We start from the raw sequence: 18,959 nt of genomic DNA, 5'->3' as shown, positions 1-18,959 counted from the left end.
CTGAAACTTTATCTCATACCTCCAAGTATATCAACACTAAAGCAAATTGGTCTATGTTCCAAAATAAGCTAAATGATGAAATTACAAGTTTCACCCAAAGTTCATGCATTTCTAACACAACAGTTGACACACATGCTGAAGCCTTGACATCTTTACTAATAAATACAGCTAATCATGCTATCCCCAGGAAAACACCTAAGAAAAAATTCCCTAAACAAATTCCTAAAGCATGGTGCACAAATGAGTGCCTAAATAAATAGATAATAAAAAAGGCAGCTAGGACAGAATTCATAAAAAAAAACAACACCTAATACATATTTAGAAAAATTACAAGCAGAATCTAATCTAAAAAGGACTATAATAGATGCTAAATATAAATACTGGAATAATTTCGTAAATATTCTCTCCAGAGAAATACGCGAGCCAATTATACATTAAGTCATAAGTTATATCGGTGGGAAAAAGACTTCCCCCAACGCACTCCTGTATGAGCTTATACATAAAAATACCCATTATAACAATGATAATGGAAAAGCTAACCTATTTGCAACTCTTTTTGTTAATAGGCTAACATAAAATAACCAAAGCAAACTGTCCACAATTCCTATGAACCCAAGTTCCTACCAACCACGCCCAGGATCCGAGTGCATAACTAATCCATTTTCAATCCAGGAATGTAATAATGCAATACATCATATTAGGACCAAAACTAGCGGCAGCTAAGACAATATACCCCCTACATGGAAAAAGAATCTCGCACCTTCATACAAACAAGAATTGCTAAATTGTTATAATCTCGCCTGGGCAACTTCTAGGTTCACCAATATATGGAAATGTCTGTCTCTCCTACCAATGCCAAAGAAAAATAAATCAAAAGATAACCCTGAGTCTGATAGGCCCATAATGATTACTCCTGTGATGAGGAAAATAATGGAGAAAATGATCTCACAGACTCCTCTGGTTTGTTGAAAAAAATAATATGATCCCTCACACTCAAACTGGATTCAGGAAACACCACTCCTCAACAGATGCTTTCATTTTGCTAATAAATGAAATAAATGAATCTTTCTTAAAAAATAATGTCCTAGTTGCAGCTTTCCTAGATTTTGAAGGGGCATATGACAATGTGAACCACCAAATCCTTTTAAATGAACTTGCAAACCTTGGAGTACCCACTAAGCTAGTATCTTTTATTAAATCCTTCATAGAAGTGCGAAGTTTCATCGTTTGTGTTGGTTCAGCCGCTTCACCCCAAAAGACAACAACCAAAGGCCTACCTCAGGGAGCAGTTCTCAGTTGCCTCCTATTTGCTCTATATCTCTGGGACATGAACCTATCCCACACGAATCTACAATATGCTGATGATCTAGTGCTATGGTCATCTGGCAACACCTTCCAGATAGCACAGTCAAATCTGCAAAAGTCACTTTTACAGTTTGAAAAATTCTCTCAACATTCAGATTTACCCATTGCACCCACCAAGTCAAAAATAATCCAATTTCATTGGAAGAGAAACCATGTTAATGCAAAACTAACTCTAAATAAAACAACTTTTCCAGAAGATAATCATACTAATTACCTAGGTCTCATGCTTGACCAAAAACCCAATTTCCACCCCGACATTTCAAACATAGTAAAAAAATGCTATAGAAAAGCAAATATACTTAAAAGACTTCTTTCCACACCCTGGGGTTGTAAGGAGAAAACCTTACTCCAGTTTTATAAATCACATATAAGACCCCATATTGACTATGGGCTCATCGTCTATGGCGCATGTGCAAAGACCCAGATGCAAAAAATTGAAACAACACAAAATGATATAATACGTCTCATATTTGGTCTTAGGAAACCCACAAGCACTAAGTTTCTGTTTATGGAGAGTGGATTAACAACAATAAGGGAGAGACGTAGCTTTCTCTTGACAAAACATCTTACAAAAATTGAATCAAACAGCTCACACATACTGCATAATTGGTTAAGAAATCCAGCCATGTATAGAGGCATTGCAGATGAGTATGCCAATATTCAGAAGAAGTTCCCCATACCAGCAAAGTCTATTGCACCTACTTTCCCCTGATCCCCCCCCGGGAATTGGTCAAGTCCCATAATAAATAATGAGTTCTCAAAGTGGAATGAAGATTTAACACCCATTGCTTTTGTCCAGAAAAAAATTTGCAGAAGTTAATACAATCACCTATAAAAATCACTTCCAAATGTTTTTTGAAGTGTCAAAATTTAATGAGAAGGTTGCCAGTGGTGTGTTCCTTCCTCACCTGACAATTGCAATAGGCGAGAGATTATAGCATAATGTATATATAATGTATGCTTAATTAAATACCATAATAATGGCATAAGAACACATTAATGAAAACCAACCTTTGATTGCAAGTTATAATAATATTATCATATATTGTGACTGTCTACCAAGGCATGAGTTGCTGGCCTCAGCTCCTCAATATAAGTTGGACATTGACACTTATCATTGTCTCAGTATTATTGATAATCTTGCTTCAAGTGGCATAAAAACTTACTTTCAGTACATTCCTAGCCACTCTGGCATAAGTGGTAAACATCAGGTTGATAAAATAGCAAAAAATGCTATAAATATTGACCAGCCAAGTGGGAGACCAATCCCAATTAGAGATATTTACCGATGGAGGCTATTAGATATTAATTTTAATAAGATTAATCCTATCCTGTCTCCCTTTCCCAATAAGTATCTTTCTAAAATTTATCATAGAATTTGTTCTGGAACAAATGGACTAAATTTCCTTGCATTGTCATATAAGTTTTCTTATTAAAGTGGTTCAATTCCCCTGTCCCCTCTTTACAGGCATTGTAATATGAATAATGAAACAATTGACCATTGCCTATTTGAATGTAATATGCTGACGTCTGCACAACATACCTTGCTTTGTAAACTGTTAAAATGCTTCAAACACCACAAAATCTCATTATCAGCCAAGAGCCTAGCCAACTATAACTGCACACAGAGCACAGAAATCGATATCTATCATCTTATATTTGAACTCCTTGAGTCAAAAGATCTACTGAAAGATATCTGAGAATATCTAATAAATAAGAGACAACCAAGACAGTAGCTCTGTAGCCCACAGAGTGAAGCAAAAAGAAGAGAACTAAATAGTATCAACTGAATAGCCCGCCTGCTGTGAATTAGAAGAAGAAGAAGAACTTAATATTTGGTTTTATGAATTGATTGATCTATGAATTGACATATCAATTTTATGAATTGATATGAATTATGAATTGATCACAACAGCAGCAACTCTATAAGAAAATTAAAATAAATTTTCTTGTGAATTATTATCGCTTCTAATCAGCAGTTATACCAAACCAATCCTGCTCAACTCATCCTCAGGGCTATACTGTGGTGTTCTCCTCCCCATAGTATAGTGCAGACGGTTTGATATCTGTCCTTTTTCCCTTCTTGCTTTAGTTTTGTTTTTCTCTGTTTAAAGATTTTTCCAATAGGCAATGTTTAGAAGTCCTCCAAAAAAAAATGTCCCCCCAGATCCCAAATCAAATTCCAGTGAATGTGCCATAGTGAAAGATACCCATCTTGGCTGGTCAAGCACACTTTCTCAAAGTTCAAATGATAGCTATAATTTGAAGAATAGGACAATGATAAGTGTAGGGGCTAATGTAACTATAAATAATGATAATGGGTTTCAAGATGTCCTCTCTAGAAGTTCTAAAAAAAGGAAACAAATCTCCCCAATTAAAAGAATTTCCCCTCTCCCTGCCCAAGATCCTCCTTCCAAAAACTTAGGAATTTACCTTAAAATTACTCCCACTACCCCCTTTGAAATAAAAATGATCACTGCAATAAGAGTTGCAATTTTTAAATTGCTAAAATCAATGTTCTCTCTTAACATTAACCGTGATGGATATCTGCTAATAGCTGTAGAAGATCAGAAATCAGCAGATACACTAATTAACCTTAAATCCCTTCTGAATACCCCAATTATTGCATCTAATTGGAACCCAAAACAATCACCAACAAAAATAGTAGTTTATAATGTTCCCCCAGAGATATCTACTCAGGAGTTAAAAGAAGGCCTTTCAGATAGGGCTGGAAACACAATCCCAGTTGAGTATGTTACCCAACTTGGAAAACCCAACTCTAATGGCCTAAAAACTAGTAGATCCTTCTTATTCACACTGAAGGATAAAATTGATATCCCAGAAAAATTATTCCTATTTGGGCAAATCAAACCACACAAGGAATACAAACCTAAGCCTATTCAGTGTCAGAAGTGTTTCAAACTGGGACACACAACAAACAAATGCAATGAAATTCTCCAAGAGTGTAGTAATTGTAAATCTTTCTATCCTAAAGAGCTGACAACTTGCAACAACACTCAGCCTACATGCATCAATTGCAAAGGCCCACATGAATCTACAAATAAATTATTATGCCCTGCATACAAGAAAAGAGCTCTAACACTCCAAATATCAACAGAGAAGGCAATCCCATACCCCTTTGCAGCAATGGAAGCAAATGCTGCCCAACAATACCAAATAAAGCCTGTAATGAAACCAACCAAAACCCCAAAGTCAATTGCCCCCACTGCATCAAGCACCCCATATAAAACACCATCTTCTAAGCCCCCATGCTCAAATCCCCATCAGAAGCAATCACCAAGCCAACAAGCCTCCTTATCCGGGGAGATGAGCCCAGCCTGGCCCTCCCTCCCAAGAAGAAACAAACCAGAAACACTACCAGGAATTAATCCTTTAACCAACAAACAGGATGCACTACCAAAAATCCAATCCCCAAATATATGCTTATTCATTCTAAACTGTAATGCAGTACAGGCCATGAACATACATCAACTACAGAAAACAAAAATTATTGCAGAATTGGCAAAAATTTACATCCCAGATGATATGCTCATTCAAGCAAAAAAAGATCTTGCTTTACTATAAACAAAGCTGAACATTGATACACATTCATATGAAGAATAAATCAACAACACAACATTTATCAATACTCCAATGGAATGTAAGATCACTCACTAAAAATAAGCTAAATGAACTAACATCATTTATGAATAATAATTCAATTAATATTGCTTGCCTCCAAGAAACTCATTTAACCCAAAATCAACAAATTAAGTCTCTGGGATATACTATCCTGAGAAAGGATAGATCTTCAGAGAGAAAAGGAGGTGGTGTAGCTTTATTAGTTAATAATAATATAAAATTTTGTGGCATCAATTTTCCAGATTTTGAAAATGATGTTGATGTAATTGGTATAAGTGTTTGGCTGAATAATTTAAAAACCTGAATAATAAGCTTTTATAACCCTAATGGCCAAACTACAGATGCCAAGGATTTTTTTAATTATATAAATAATTCTAATATGTTAAAAAATATCATTATTTGTGGAGATTTCAATGCCCACAGCCTTTTGTGGGGGAATAAACCAGCAAATAAAGCTGGTAAATTTATTGAGCATATGACTTCAAATAATAATGAATTAGTTGTTGCTACCCCTCCAAACCTGAATACTTATTTCAACCCCAAAACTGGCAATTTCTCCACAATTGACCTACAAATTGTGTCTTTAAATTTTTTGAACAAAATATACATAAATAAAATTGATAGTCTATGTACAGACCACTTTGCTATAGTTTGCTCCCTAAATGAACCTGCTGAAACTTTATCTCATACATCCAAATATATCAACACTAAAGCAAATTGGTCTATTTTCCAAAATAAGCTAAATGATGAAATTACAAGTTTCACCCAAAGTTCATGCATTTCTAACACAACAGTTGACACACATGCTGAAGCATTGACATATTTACTAATAAATACAGCTAATCATGCTATCCCCAGGACAACACCTAAGAAAACATTCCCTAAACAAATTCCTAAAGCATGGTGGACAAATGAGTGCCTAAATAAATGGAGGATAAAAAAGGCAGCTAGGACAGAATTCACAAAAAAACCAACACCTACTACATATTTAAAAAAAATTACAAGCAGAATCTAATCTAAAAAGGACTATAATAGATGCTAAATATAAATACTGGAATAATTTTGCAAATAATCTCTACAGAGAAACAAATGAGCCAATTATAAATAAAGTCATAAGCAACATATGTGGGAAAAAGACTTCTCCCAACCCACTCCTGTATGAGCTTATAAATAATAATACCCATTATGACAATGATAATGAAAAGGCTAACCTATTTGCAACTCTTTTTGTTAATAAGCTAACATCAAATAATCAAAGCAAGCTGTCCACAATTCCTATGAACCCTAGTTACCAACCACGCCCAGGATCCGAGTACATAACTAATCCATTTTTAATCCAGGAATTGAATAATGCAATACATCATATTAGGTCCAAAACTAGCAGTAGCTATGACAATATACACCCTACATGGATAAAGAATCTCACACCTTCATACAAACAAGAACTGCTAAATTGTTATAATCACGCTTGGGCATCTTCTAGGTTCCCCAATATATGGAAATGTTCGTCCCTCCTACCAATCTTAAAGAAAAATAAACCAAAAGATAAACCTTAGTCTTATAGGCCCATAATTATTACACCTGTGATGTGTAAAATAATTGATAAAATGATTTATCACAGAATCCTCTTTTTTGTTGAGAAAAATAACATGATCCCACACAGTCAAACTGGATTCAGGAAATACCACTCCTCAACAGATGCTTTCATTTTGCTAACAAATGCAATAAATGAATCTTTCTCAAAAAATTATATCCTAGTGGCAGCTTTCCTAGATTTTGAAGGAGCTTATGACAATGTGAACCACCAAATCCTTTTAAATAAACTTGCAAACCTTGGAGTACCTCCTAAGCCAGTATCCTTTATTAAATCCTTCATAGAAGTGCGAAGTTTCATTGTTTGTGTTGGTTCAGCCTCTTCACCCCAAAAGACAATATCCAAAGGCCTACCTCAGGGAGCAGTCCTCAGTTGCCTCCTTTTTGCCCTAAATCTCTGGGACATGAACCTACCCCACACGAATCTACAATATGCTGATGATCTGGTGCTATGGTCATCTGGCAACACCTTTCAGATAGCACAGTCAAATCTGCAAAAGTCACTTTTCCAGTTTGAAAAATTCTCTCAACATTCAGATTTACCCATTGCACCCACCAAGTCAAAAATAATCTAATTTCACCGGAAGCGAAACCATGTTAAGTCAAAACTAACTCTAAATAAAACAACTATTCCAGAAGATAATAATATTAATTACCTAGGTCTCATGCTTGACCAAAAACTTAATTTCCACCTCCACATTTCAAACACAATAAAAAAATGTTATAGAAAAGCAAATATACTAAAAAGACTTCTTTCCACACCCTGGGGTTGTAAGGAGAAAACCTTACTCCAGTTTTATAAATCACATATAAGACCCCATTTTGACTATGGGCTCATTGTCTATGGTTCATGTGCAAAGACCCAGATGCAAAAAATTGAAACAACACAAAATTATATAATACTTCTGATATTTTGTCTTAGGAAACACACAATCACCTATTTTCTTCTTATTGAGAGTTGATTAACAACAATACGGGAGAGACTTAGCTTTCTCTTGAAAAAACATCTTACAAAAATTGAATCAAATAGCTCACACACATTATATAATAGGTTAAGAAATACAGCCATGTATAGAGGTATTGCAGATGAGTATGCCAATATTCAAAAGAAGTTCCCTGTACCAGCAAAGTCTATTGCACCTACTTTCCCCCAATCCCCTCCATGGAATTGGTTATTTCCCATAATAAATACTGAATTTTCAAAATGGAATAAAGATTTAACCCCCATTGCTTTTGTCAAGAAAAAATTTGCAGAACTTAACACAATTACCTATAAAAATCACTTCCAAATATTTGTTGATGGGTCAAAAATGGATGAGAAGGTTGCAAGTGGTGTTTTCCTTCCTCAGCTGAAAATTGCAATGGGTGAGAGATTATTTAATAATTTATCTATAATGTCTGCTGAGTTAAATGCCATAATCATGGCATTAGAACACCTTAAGCAAAACCAACCTTTGATTGAAAATTCGAATAATATTATCATCTATTCCGACTCTTTATCAAGCCTTGAGTTGCTGGCCTCAGCTCCTCAATATAAGTTGGACATTGACACTTATCATTGTCTCAGTATTATTGATAATCTTGCTTCAAGTGGCATAAAAACTTACTTTCAGTACATTCCTAGCCACTCTGGCATAAGTGGTAATCATCAGGTTGATGAAATAGCAAAAAATGCTATAAATATTGACCAGCCAAGTGGGAGACCAATCCCAATTAGAGATATTTACCGATGGAGGCTATCAGATATTAATTTTAATAAGATTAATCCTATCCTTTCCCCCTTTCCCAATAAGTATCTTTCTAAAATTTATCATAGAATTCGTTCTGGAACAAATGGACTAAATTTTCTTGCATTTTCATATAAGCTTTCTAATTCAAGTGGCTCAATTCCCCTGTCTCCTCTTTGCAGGCATTGTAATATGAATAATGAAACAATTGACCATTGCCTATTTGAATGTAATATGCTGACGTCTGCACAACATACCTTGCTTTGTAAACTGTTAAAATACTTCAAACACCACAAAATCCCACTATCAGCCAAGAGCCTAGCCAACTATACCTGCACACAGAGCATAGAAATCGACATCTATCATCCTATATTTGAACTCCTAGAGTCAAAAGATCTGCTGAAAGATATCTGAATATATCTAATAAATATGAGGCAATCAAGCCAGTAGCTCTGTAGCCCACAGAGTGAAGCAAAAGGAAAAGGGCTAAATAGTTTTACTGAAAAGCCCGCCTGCTGTTAAATAGAGGAAGAAGAAGAATTGATACTTGGGTGTGCTTGTATTTATCTTCCAAGTTGGGAGCTGTGGGCGCTATGGTGTTCTTGGGCGCTAAAGTAAATGTTGCTTTGATCCTGGAAGCTAGATCTGGTTTCAGCAAAGGTTTATATTTACCTTTGAATCTGGTGCCCAAGTTAAATACTGACAATAAATTGATTATTTGAATACTTATTTGGACGAAAATATAAGTAAGAATTATTGTAGTTAGGCTTGTTTTTTTTTATTTATAAAAGATGGTTAAATTAGTTTTTATAGTCTAAAGCTCTTTTTGGTCCTGAGTGCTTGGACTCTGGAAGATGAGAGGCTAAAGTTTCAAAACTTTGATCCTGTATGCTAGATGCAGTTTCAGCAAAGGTTTATATTTACCTTTGAATCTGGCGCCCAATGCTCAGAATCGAAAATAAAGCGTGATCTGCCTCAAGGGGAAGGCTCAGCGGCCCCTCCTTCCCCCATTTCTGAGGGCAGGGGAGGGGGGGGGGGTTAAATTTTGGAGGGCAAACCAAAAATACTCAGAATAGAAACTAAACGGGATCTGCCTCAAGGGGAAGGCTCAGAGGCCCCTCCTTCCCCCATTTCTGAGGACAGGGGAAGGGGGTCAATTTTGGAGGGAAAACAAAAATGCTCAGAATCGAAAAAACAGTGTGATCTGCCTCAAGGGGAAGGCTCAGCAGGCCCTCATTCCCCCATTTCTGAGGGCCGGGGAGGGGGGGTCAATTTTGGAGGGAAAATCAAAAATACTCAGAATCGAAAATAAAGCGTGATCTGCCTCAAGGTGAAGGCTCATCGGCCCCTCCGTCCCCCATTTCTGAGGGCTGGGGAGGGGGGAAGTCAAATTTGTAGGGCAAACAAAAATGGTCATAATCAAAAATTAACGTGATCTGCCTCAAGGGCAAGGCTCAGAGGACCCTCCTTCCTCCAGTTCTGAGGGCAGGCGAGGGGGGTCACTTGTGGAGGGAAAACAAAAAATGATCAGAATCGAAAATAAAGCATGATCTGCCTCAAGGGGAAGGATCAGCGGCCCCTTCTTCCCCCATTTCTGAGGGCAGGGGAGGGGGGGGTCAAATTTTGAGGGAAAAACAAAAAGAATCAGAATCTAAAATAAACGTGAACTCCCTGACTGGGAAGGCTCAGAGGCCCCTCCTTCCCCCATTTCTGAGGGCAGGGGAGGGGGGGTCAATTTTGGAGGGAAAACAAGAAATGCACAGAATCGAAAAATGCTTAGGCAAACTATTACAGTTATGTTATCGAAGTTTCCGCCGCTTTGCAGCAGAGATCTTTGTTTTCAAACCATTTGCTTGCTATTATTAAAGAGAAACGTTAAATGATCCATGCCTTTTTTCTTTTCTTTTTTTTGAGAAATTCGTAGGTGCAATGTCAATTTCTGTCGGCACAGTTTCATCACCCCACCCCCTCTAAAGAAAAATTGCTAACAATGCCCCTGGCCTTGGCTACAACTAGAAGTATTCGAGACAAGAGTATAATTTTATTTGACAACAGAGCGTCAATCCCCCCCCCAGAAATCCTGGATCTGCCTGGGCATTTTTCGATTCTGAGCATTTTTGGTTGTCCCTCCAAAATTGACCCCCCCTCCCCTGACCTGCGACATGGGGGAAGGGAGGGCCTTGGCACCGTGCCCGTGAGGCAGATCCCGTTTATTTTCGATTCTGAGTATTTTTGGTTATCCCTCCAAAATTACCCCCCCCCCTCAGAAATGGGGGAAGGAGGGGTCTCCCAGCCTTCCCCCTGAAGCAGACCACATTTATTTTCGATTGTTCGGTTTATTTTTATGGTCAGTATATTTTATTTTTAACTTGGGCGCCAGATTCAAAGGTAAATATAATCCTTTGCTGAAACCGGATCTAGCTTCCAGGATCAAAGCTTTGATACTTTAGCCCCTCAGCTTCCAGAGTCCAAGCGTTCAGGACCAAAAAAGAGATTTAGACTATAAAAACTAATTGAACTATCTTTTATAAATAAAAAAAAAACAAGCCTAACTACAATAATTCACACTTATATTTTCGACCAAATAAGTGTTCAAATAATCAATTTATTGTGAGTATAATTTTATTTTTAACTTGGGCGCCAGATTCAAAGGTAAATATAAACCTTTGCTGAAACCGGATCTAGCTTCCAGGATCAAAGCAACATTTACTTTAGCGCCCAAGAGCCCATAGGGCCCACAGCTCCAAACTTGAAAGATAAATACAAGCACACCCAAGTATAAATTCATAAAGCCGAATTTTAAGTTATTCCACCTTTGTCAAAGCAAACTCTTTTTTCTTCCTCGAATAAAAATTTTTCCTGAAGGTGACTGAAAAAGGCGCGAGAACCTCGTAAACTCACAGAAGCCCATGTGGTCTGGCTTGTATTTGACTTTGAATCCGCTACTCAAGTTACAAAAAAAATGGTACTGACATTAAATTGATTATTTGACTGTTTAGTCATCCGACAATATCATTATGACTTATTTCCTAGTTAATTAAAAAAATGTATAGGGTATCTTAAGCCCAAACAAGGCCGACGCCCGCATGCATGTAATACAAGCATTTTTAATTTATCAGAACCCAAAAATGAATGACATATTTGAAATATTTCTGAACGCCCAGAAAGAAACCCAAAGTTGATCTCTCCTGTAACTTGATATGTGTCTGCGAAATGTGTTTACCGACAGAAGCCAAATATCATATCTAAAGTTAGCAAATCACAGATGGTGCGGGTATACAAAAAAGAACTCTACTGAGGGAGCCGGATTTCCGACCATTATTTCGTAACAATCAGAAATAAAATAAAAAAACATTTTTTTTCAGCGGAAAGTAAGGAGGAACATCAAAACTTAAAATGAACAGAAATTATTACGTATATCAGAGGGAAGGGGGTAGCGCCCTTCTTAATACCTCGCTGTTTGCGATGAAGTTTGCCTTTTTGTCCTAGTTCTTTAAAAATACTTATAAAACACAAGGGCCGTTTAATCGGAATAATAACCCTTTTAAAATATTCTAGAAAAGTCAAAATTTAGCGTAAAGAAAGAGGTATTGAGACAGGAGCAATCCCCCTCATACAGCACACCCAAGTATCAATTCATAATAACCAAATATTAAGTTATTTTACCTTTGGTACAGCAAATTCTTCTTTCTTCTTTAAATAGTGATTTTTCCTGGAGGCAAAGAAGAAAAAGCGCAAGGAACTCGTGAACTCGCAAAATCCCATGCGATCTGGTGTTTATTTAATAATATGTCTATGTGACCCAACACTGAATGAAATATTTTGAATATTTGTAACACCCAAAGTTGATCTTTCCTGTAACTTGATACGTCTCTGTGAAATGCGTTTGCCGACAGAAGTCAAATTTGCCCTCCTGTAACTTAATATGATCTATATTTGATTGGGTTCTTGGGCGCTGGGCAATTGTTTTTTTTGAATAAAAAAGTCACAAAATCTTTTAACACTGGAGCACCTATTACATTTTGTGGTAAATTCCCGAGTCATTGCTGTTCACTTAATAAAAATGTTGTATATGGCATAATAAGCACAAGCGGGGCTAAGTAAGGCCAAAACCCGCGTGTATGTAATACAAACATTTTAATTTGTCAGGAGCCAACACTGAATGACATATCTCGAATATTTGTAACATGCAAATTGCCTCTTTGTGAAATGCGTTTGCCGACAGAAGTCAAATCTCCCCTCCTGTAATTGATAATGATCTCTCTTTGCCATATTCACCTTGCCGACACAATGCACTTGCTGACGTAAATTTAATATATCTTTGTGAGTAGTAGAATTCTTTTGTGTATGCCTGCCACATCTGTGATTTGCTAACTTTAGATATGATACTTTTTTAAATCGCTATTTAAAGAAGAAATGGACTATAAATTTGCTGTGCTAAAGGTAATGCCTCAGATAGGGCTGGAAACACAATCCCAGTTGAGGATGTTACCCAACTTGGAAAACCTAACTCTAATGGCCTAAAAACTAGTAGATCCTTCTTATTCACACTAAAGGATAAAATTGATATCCCAGAAAAATTATTCCTATTTGGGCAAATCAAACCACACAAGGAATACAAACCTAAGGCTATTCAGTGTCAGAAGTGTTTCAAACTGGGACACACGACAAACAAATGCAATGAAATTCTCCAAGAGTGTAGTAATTGTAAATCTTTGCATCCTAAAGAGCTGACAACTTGCAACAACACTCAGCCTACATGCATCAATTGCAAAGGCCCACATGAATCTAAAAATAAATCATTATGCCCTGCATACAAGAAAAGAGCTCTAACACTCCAAATATCAACAGAGAAGGCCATCCCATACCCCTTTGCAGCCATGGAAGCAAATGCTGCCCAACAATACCAAATAAAGCCTGTAATGAAACCAACCAAAACCCACAAGTCAAATGCCACCAATGAATCAAGCCCCCCATATAAAAAAACATCTTCTAATCCCCCTAGCTCAAATCCCTATCAGAAGCAATCACCAAGCCAACTAGCCTCCTTGTCCGGTGAGATGAGGACAGCCTGGCCCTCCCTCCTAAGAAGAAACAAACCAGAAACACTACCAGGAATCAATCCCTTAACCAACAAACAGGATGCACTACCAAAAAAGCAATCCCCAAATATATGCTTATTCATTCTAAACTGTAATGCAGTTCAGGCCATGAACAGACATCAACTACAGAAAACAAAAATTATTGCAGAATTGGAAAAAATCTACATCCCAGATGATATGCTCATTCAAGCAAAAAAAGATCTTGCTTTACTTTTAACAAAGCTGAACATTGGTACACAGTCATATGAAGAATAAATCAACAACACAACATTTATCAATACTCCAATGGAATGTAAGATCACTCACAGAAAATAAGCTAAATGAACTAATATCATTTATGAATAATAATCCCATTAATATTGCTTGCCTCCAGGAAACACATTTAACCCAAAATCAACAAATTAAGTCTCTGGGATATACTATCCTGAGAAAGGATAGATCTTCAGAGAGAAAAGGAGGTGGTGTAGCTTTATTAGTTAATAATAATACAAAATTCTGTGGCATCAATTTTCCAGATTTTGAAAATGATGTTGATGTAATTGGTATAAGTGTTTGGCTTAATAATTTAAAAACCTACATAATAAGCTTTTATAACCCTTATGACAAAACTACAGATGCCAAGGATTTCTTTAATTATATAAATAATTCTAATATGTTAAAAAATATCATTATTTGTGGTGATTTCAATGCCCACAGCCTTTTGTGGGGGAATAAACCAGCAAATAAAGCTGGTAAATTTATTGAGCATATGACTTCAAATAAAAATAAATTAGCTGTTGCTACCCCTCCAAACCTGAATACATATTTCAACCCCAAAAGTGGCAAATTCTCCACAATTGACCTACAAATTGTGTCTTTAAATTTTTTGAACAAAATTTACATAAATAAAATTTATAGTCTATGTACAGACCACTTTGCTATAGTTTGCTCCCTTAATGAACCTACTGAAACTTCATCTCATACCTCCAAATATATCAAAACTAAAGCAAATTGGTCTATTTTCCAAAATAAGCTAAATGATGAAATTACAAGTTTCACCCAAAGTTCATGCATTTCTAACACAACAGTTGACACACATGCTGAAGCGTTGACATCTTTACTAATAAATACAGCTGATCATACTATCCCCAGGACAACACCTAAGAAAACATTCCCTAAACAAATTCCTAAAGCATGGTGGACAAATGAGTGCATAAATAAATTGATGATAAAAACGGCAGCTATGACAGAATTCATAAAAAAACCTACACCTAATAAATATTTAAAAAAATTACAATCATAATATATTATAAAAATGAATATTATATATTATAAATATAAATAATGTAATAATTTTGCAAATAATCTCTTAAGAGAAACGCATGAGCCAATTATACATAAAGTCATAAACCACATTTGTGGGAAAAAGACTTCTCCCAACCCACTCCTGTATGAGCTTATACATAATAATACCCATTATGACAATGATAATGAAAAGGCTAACCTATTTGAAACTCTTCTTGTTAATAAGCTAACATCAAATGATCAAAGCAATCTGTCCACAATTCCTATGAACCCTAGTTACCAACCATCCCCAGGATCCGAGTACATAACTAATCCATTTTCAATCTAGGAATTGAATAATGCAATACATCATATTAGGTCCAAAACTAGCAGCAGCTATGACAACATACACCCTACATGGATAAAGAATCTCACACCTTCATACAAACAAGAACTGCTAAATTGTTATAATCACGCTTGGGCATCTTCTAGGTTCCCCAATATATGGAAATGTTCGTCCCTCCTACCAATCCTAAAGAAAAATAAACCAAAAGATAACCCTGAGTCTTATAGGCCCATAATGATTACACCTGTGATGGGGAAAATAATGGAGAAAATGATTTATCACAGAACCCTCTGGTTTGTTGAGAAAAATAACATGATCCCAAACACTCAAACTGGATTCAGGAAATACCACTCCTCAACAGATGCTTTCATTTTGCTAACAAACGCAATAAATGAATCTTTCTCAAAATACAAAATCCTAGTGGCAGGTTTACTAGATTTTTAAGGAGCACATGAGAATCCGAACCACAAAATCCTATTAAATAAACTCGTAAACCTTGGCATATCTCTTAAGCTAGTATCCTCTATGAAATTCTTCGTATAAGTGCAAAGTTTCATTGTTTGTGTTGGTTAAGCCTCTTCACCCCAAAAGACAATAGCCAAAGGCCTACCTCAGGGAGCAGTCCTCAGTGGCCTCCTATTTGCCCTATATCTCTGGGACATGAACCTACCCCACACGAATCTACAATATGCTGATGATCTGGTGCTATGGTCTTCTGGCAACACCTTTCAGATAGCACAGTCAAATCTGCAAAAGTCACTTTTCCAGTTTGAAAAATTCTCCCAACATTCAGATTTACCCATTGCACCCACCAAGTCAAAAATAATCCAATTTCACTGGAAGCAAAACCATGTTAATGCAAAACTAACTCTAAATAAAACAACTATTCCAGAAGATAATAATATTAATTACCTATGTCTCATGCTTGACCAAAAACTTAATTTCCACCTCCACATTTCAAACACAATTAAAAAATGTTATAGAAAAGCAAATATACTAAAAAGACTTCTTTCCACACCCTGGGGTTATAAGGAGAAAACCTTACTCCAGTTTTATAAATCACATATAAGACCCCATATTGACTATGGGCTCATTGTCTATGCAAAAAATTTAAACAACACAAAATGATATAATACGTCTCATATTTGGTCTTAGGAAACCCACAAGCACCAATTTTCTGCTTATGGAGAGCTGATTAACAACAATAAGGGAGATACGTAGCTTTCTCTTGATAAAACATCTTACAAAAATTGAATCAAATAGCTCACACACATTACATAATTGGTTAAGAAATCCAGCCATGTATAGAGGTATTGCAGATGAGTATGCCAATATTCAAAAGAAGTTCCCTATACCAGCAAATTCTATTGCACCTACTTTCCCCCAATCGCCTCCATGGAATTGGTCATTCCCCATAATAAATACTGAATTTTCAAAATGGAATAAAAATTTAACCCCCATTGCTTTTGTCCAGAAAAAATTTGCAGAACTTAATACAATTACCTATAAAAATCACTTCCAAATATTTGTTGATGGGTCAAAAATGAATGAGAAGGTTGCAAGTGGTTTTCCTTCCTCACCTGAAAATTGCAATGGGTGAAAGATTATTTAATAATTTATCTATAATGTCTGCTGAGTTAAATGCCATAATCATGGCATTAGAACACCTTAATGCAAAACCAACCTTTGATTGCAAATTCGAATAATATTATCATATATTCCGACTCTCTATCAAGGCTTGAGTTGATGGCCTCAGCTCCTCAATATAAGTTGGACTTTGACACTTATCATTGTCACAGTATTATTGATAATCTTGCTTCAAGTGGCATAAAAACATACTTTCAGTACATTCCTAGTCACTCTGGCATAAGTGGTAATCATCAGGTTGATGAAATAGCAAAAAATGCTATAAATATTGACCAGCCAAGTGGGAGACCAATCCCAATTAGAGACATTTACCAATGGAGGCTATCAGATATTAATCTTAGTAAGACTAATCCTATCCTTTCCCCCTTTCCCAATAAGTATCTTTCTAAAACTTATCATAGAATTTGTTCTGGAACAAATGGACTAGATTTCCTTGCATTCTCATATAAGCTTTCTAATTCAAGTGGTTCAATTCCCCTGTCCCCTCTTTGCAGGCATTGTAATATGAATAATGAAACAATTGACCATTGCCTTTTTGAATGTAATATGCTGACGTCTGCACAACATACCTTGCTTTCTAAACTGTTAAAATACTTCAAACACCACAAAATCCCACTATCAGCCAAGAGCCTAGCCAACTATACCTGCACACATAGCATAGAAATTGACATCTATCATCTTATATTTGAACTCCTAGAGTCGAAAGATCTGCTGAAAGATATCTGAATATATATAATAAATATGAGGCAATCAAGCCAGTAGCTCTGTAGCCCACAGAGTGAAGCAAAAGGAAAAGGGCTAAATAGTTTTACTGAAAAGCCCGCTTGCTGTTAAATAGAAGAAGAAGTAATGCTAGTATTTATTTTTCAAGTTGGGAGCTGTGGGTTCTGGGCGCTAAAGTATTAATGAATTTGGGTTCTTTGGGCGCTAGCAGGTGCTGGGCTTTAAAGTATCATTGGTGGGGATTGTAAAACTTGATTCCTTCTCACATATTTCCAAAATCTTTTGGGGCAACTTTGGACTGATGCTATAACATTTGTCTCCACCTCTTGACAATTTAAATGAAGGAATTTAGTTGCTCTATTTCTAGCTCTTTTAAAATTTAACCAAGAATCTAAGGTTTTAAATATTAAATGATCATGCCACCTATCACCTTTTTCTTTTAGCATTTGTACAATATACCAAGGAAGGATCCATGGGCACCCATAAGCTGAATTCCAGGGGGGCAAACCTCGTCTAATTGGCACTTTTAATGCTATATAATAGAAATCTCAGAACAAAAATATAAAAATAAAGCAACATCATTCAGCCAGGGGGGGGGGGGCGGGAGCCCCCCATATGGGCGCCCATGGAAGGATCTGTCTATTTTTGAAAAACTGTCTACTAGTATATATTGGTACATATTGATCCTTCCCTTCTATAAGGGCCTGCTTAATAAAATCAAAAGATGCAATTCAGGGTATATATTTGCACACATTAGGGGAGAATGGGGGCAAATTTTATTTTTGATGTAAATGGGAGTTAAGCTTAAACTTGATCTCCCTCCTCCTAATATGCAAATATATACCCTTAATTTGTATCTAGGGGTGGGGGTAAAATTCATTTTTGATAAAAATGATTATTATGTTTTGAAAGAGCATAAAACAGGCATCAAGTTGTATATTCACTTTATTTGTAAGTCAATAATAGGCTATGATTTGGTAAAAATTACCATGTATGTTGCTGCAAGCAATTTCGGTACTGCAATATCTGAAATTTTTCAGATTCCATTTTAAAAAATGTTTTTACAGTCACTACTACCTATGCCTATAGGTTACCATGGCTTATTAGCCTAGGCCTACTATTTCTTTTGTCAGTTTGACTGCACTTTCATGTGTATTTATTCCATTTTGCTTTATTCAAGCCATATTTTGGTCTTCTGTGTTTTCCACAGTGGTGTGAGATATTGACCTACTTGAATAATGATACGATTATGGTCACTTTAAAAACAGGCTTAAACCTGCCTAGAAAATGCAGTTTCTTCAATTTTGAATATTCTTGCGGCAATCAGTGTGTGGTTGTCGATATACAGCTTTATTATCCTAAGGTCTCGGCGAAATTCTGAAAGAGATTAATAAATTTTACTAGAATTACTAGTTCCCATCACATTAAAATTATATAAGATACATAGCCTATTCAGACATTGGACTGTAGTTGAGTATACATGAACTAAAATCAAATTTAAGATTTTTACCCTCTATAGTCAAATACCTGAGCAGCATCATAGTCGCATCT

General features: G+C 36.1%; 1 protein-coding gene across 3 annotated transcripts in view; it reads right to left on the bottom strand.

The window, feature by feature from the left end:
* The window catches only part of SerRS-m (Seryl-tRNA synthetase, mitochondrial), a 52,521-nt gene extending 33,806 nt beyond the window's left edge, over positions 1–18,715 (bottom strand). Inside the window, exon 1 of one of the 3 annotated variants that reach the window (XM_089094317.1) lies at positions 18,689–18,715. The gene's annotated coding sequence lies outside the window, so the exon portion shown is untranslated. Of the gene's footprint in view, positions 1–16,541; positions 16,588–18,639 lie in introns of those variants that run through there. The other 2 variants (XM_089094315.1, XM_089094318.1) reach the window with 2 other exon arrangements.
* Positions 18,716–18,959: the final 244 nt, after the last annotated feature.

This window comes from Artemia sp. Qi Xiang Cuo, chromosome 9 (assembly GCF_049724085.1).
Source record: "Artemia sp. Qi Xiang Cuo chromosome 9, ASM4972408v1, whole genome shotgun sequence".
NCBI classification, from domain to species: Eukaryota; Metazoa; Arthropoda; class Branchiopoda; order Anostraca; family Artemiidae; genus Artemia; species Artemia sp. Qi Xiang Cuo.
The sequence above is the reverse complement of the archived record's forward strand: the minus strand, read 5'-3'. Positions and strand labels throughout refer to the sequence as shown.